At 47.7% G+C, this 3,305-nt stretch overlaps 1 protein-coding gene across 2 annotated transcripts in view; it reads left to right on the top strand.

Annotated features, from left to right (window-relative positions):
- aopep (aminopeptidase O (putative)) overlaps positions 1–3,305 on the top strand; it is a 73,807-nt gene that overhangs the window by 68,852 nt on the left and 1,650 nt on the right. The window lies entirely within an intron of this gene.

The raw sequence follows: 3,305 nt of genomic DNA, 5'->3' as shown, positions 1-3,305 counted from the left end.
CTGTCTCCCTCCTGTTTCCTCTCCTCTCCCTCCTGTCTCCTCTCCTCTCCCTCCTGTCTCCTCTCCTCTCCCTCCTGTCTCCTCTCCTCTCCCTCCTGTCTCCTCTCCTCTCCCTCCTGTCTCCTCTCCTCTCCCTCCTGTCTCCTCTCCTCTCCCTCCTGTCTCCTCTCCTCTCCCTCCTGTCTCCTCTCCTCTCCTCTCCCTCCTGTCTCCTCTCCTCTCCCTCCTGTCTCCTCTCCTCTCCCTCCTGTCTCCTCTCCTCTCCCTCCTGTCTCCTCTCCTCTCCCTCCTGTCTCCTCTCCTCTCCCTCCTGTCTCCTCTCCTCTCCCTCCTGTCTCCTCTCCTCTCCAGCCCACCATCTTCCCAGCTCCTCTTGCCTGACCTTTCAGCTGCCGACATTGTCTCCTCCTCCGTCTCCTGTTACATCCAAACTTTATCCTCCATCTTCTCCTATATCGCCCCCCTCGGCCTTCCACCGGCCTCCCACCCTCTCACGTTTCTACTCCTGTAATCCCCCCCCCCCACACACACACACACACACACAACCTCCATTTTACCTGCCAGTCTGTTTATATAACCACCTTCTGCTCCCTCACCTGCGGTCTGTCTCATGTCCGTGTGTGTGTGTGTGTGTGTGTGTGTGTGTGTGTGTGTGTGTGTGTGTGTGTGTGTGTGTGTGTGTGTGTGTGTGTGTGTCTGTGTGTGTGTGTGTCTGTGTGTGTGTGTGTGTCTGTCTGAGCTCAGAGGCCACTTCATGTGTTGGAAACCCCGCGCAGCGCTACTAATGAGCCCCCCCCAACGCCGTGCTCTGACGCTTCATGCGGCCCATCTCCCTCTCTCTTGCTCCTTTAACGTGTTCTCTTCCTTTCTCTCCATCCCTCTTTGACTCTGTCTTGTTTCCTCCACCGCTTCTGTCACTAGTTTTTTGTTACCCCCTGCTTTTCCTTTGCCCAAAACTGGTAGTTTCGGTTCCTTCCTGTCTTTCACCCTTTTCTCTTTCTCCTCGTCTCTCTCCCCGTTCATTTCCTTTTTGATTCTTCTCTCTCTCTCTCTCTCTCATTGCAATTTTGAGAAGAGCTGGTTTTTGGGAAGGAGAGCGGTGAATATTCTGGACTGTTATTGAGGGCTGCAGCCAAGTATTTAAAGTGGGAGCCAGCCTAACTGGCTACCACTGCTTCTAATGAGGCCTAGAGAGACTTCATGGCTGCTAATCCTACCGACAGACTGTATTGGAAGCTGAGTCTACCCTTATGATCTTCATCATCAGCAGCATTATCACTCCTCGCCGTTTTGTTTTTCGTTATTAGTGCAAGGATTCTTCAGGGATTTTCATGCAACAATGTTTACCGACCGGAACACACTAATCATCATAATAATAATAAAAAATAATAATGAGGAAGGGAGATGCTGATGATTTATATAATAAAAACATTTTTGTGATAGTTCCCGAAGCCACTACCCTCATTGTTTATTTTTATTTTTAAAAGGTATTATTTCAAGACATTCCTGGAGATATATCAGGAATGGGGGAAAGGTGATGCAAACAACAGCAAGCTAGAGGAGACCGCCTGCATTTGACACTGGGGAACATTGCCACTTACTGCCATGGTGGGACACTTTAATATATTTTATATTAGCCCAGCCGGAGTGTCTAGATACATTGGCAAATCAGTATTCAGCTCCGGGTCTAAATGATTATGCCTGGGATTATGGACTAGGTAATGTTTAGGCTGTAAAAAAAAAGAAGACAAAGGCATAAGTATAAATAAATGCATTGATTCAGATTTTATCTCTCTTACTCTGTGGGATGAAAGAAGAAAAAGTCCAAGTCCTTATGGACATATTCCCACAGTGTTTAACACCAAGCGTAGCCAAGCATTTGAAAATAGAAGAGGCTAACCTCTCTCCCTTAGCTCCTCACTTATCAGGCTCTCTATATTTGTACAATGTGGCGTACCTTCCTGCCCGGTGCTTTTAGCTTTTTTTCCCTAATTGTTCTTGAGATAAATGAAAGGAAACAGAATGTTCTGATCCAGTGATACAAACAAACGCAGGAATTCCCACTCGCACATAAATCACACACATTATAGTCGCGGCCGTGACAGATTGCACCATGGGACGGTTCCCGTATAAGTCAAGATACGTCGAACAAACAACGGGTTGCTCGCTTGTGAGGAGACAATTCCGGCGATGTCAGCCTCGTTTAATTTGTGGGTTGATTTATGTCCTCCCCATACATTAGGCATCAATCAGCACAATGATGAAATACATCTCTGTCTGGGATTGCTTGCTTTTCAGTGTCAATGGACCTAGACAGCTCACAATTCTGAAACTACTCCGTCTAAACCACATTGAAATGTCTCTATATTTTGCGGCGAGGGAGTTCGATATGGGAAATGAGGAACGGCACGGAATTCGTCCCAGAAACATGTGTTTTACTAGATTCGAGAAGCCTGGCTCTACGCACACTGAAATGGTCGATCTATAAGTCCAAATGGTGACATACGTCTGGCTGTTTAGTAAGAGCTAGGATATTGTAAGTGGAAAGGCTATTATACCTTCCCCTACGCTTATGCCAGCAAAGTGGAGCCTAAGCGAGGACAGATGTGTGAATAAGAAATGAGGGCCATGTGGAAGAGGGCTGCCTGTTTGAGACCTATATTTAGGGCCTGGTTAAAGAGTAATGGCTATCAAAGGGCCGTTAAAATGAGGGGGGGATTGCCATCCGAGCCTGTAATGTAGAAGGTGATTTATTGCTTTCTAATGGGGGTCGGGATGGTTCTCTGCACACGGGAAGAACAAAGGAACGTTATAGAAAGCAAACCAAAATAAACTCTTTCCGCCTAAATCATGGTGAGCCGTTTCCTGTGCGCCATAAGTCACCGCGCCACTTGTCACCACTCTATTAATATCGGCCAGTTATCACGACGACAGAAGTCATCGTGTACACCGTCTGTCAGAGCGGGCTGGTCGTCTTGTCCGTTCCAATTAATATGGACTGCACAGCATATTCCTGGTGGAAAATGGTGTGATTTAATTAGATGTGTTTTTTTCCCCCTATTATTCGAAAATAAAAGCCCTCCTTGTAGTTTTGTGTTGTTTTGTTTGTTTGGTCGCCGTGCCGACCACGGTGAATAGGAGTTATCGTGCGCAGTCCGAGACACGGGCCTGGGACTCCTGTGCCTACTGAGCTGATTATCAGTCCTACAGAACCACTGGCTCAGTTCAGCAGGAACAGGAGTCAGGCCTGCTCCTCACCGACCCTGGGGAACGCCACACGCCCTGGCATGGTGTCGGCGTGAGGG

This window comes from Gadus chalcogrammus, chromosome 6, assembly GCF_026213295.1.
Source record: "Gadus chalcogrammus isolate NIFS_2021 chromosome 6, NIFS_Gcha_1.0, whole genome shotgun sequence".
Lineage (NCBI taxonomy): Eukaryota > Metazoa > Chordata > Actinopteri > Gadiformes > Gadidae > Gadus > Gadus chalcogrammus.
Note: the sequence above shows the minus strand (reverse complement) of the source record. Positions and strands in the feature narration are given on the sequence as shown.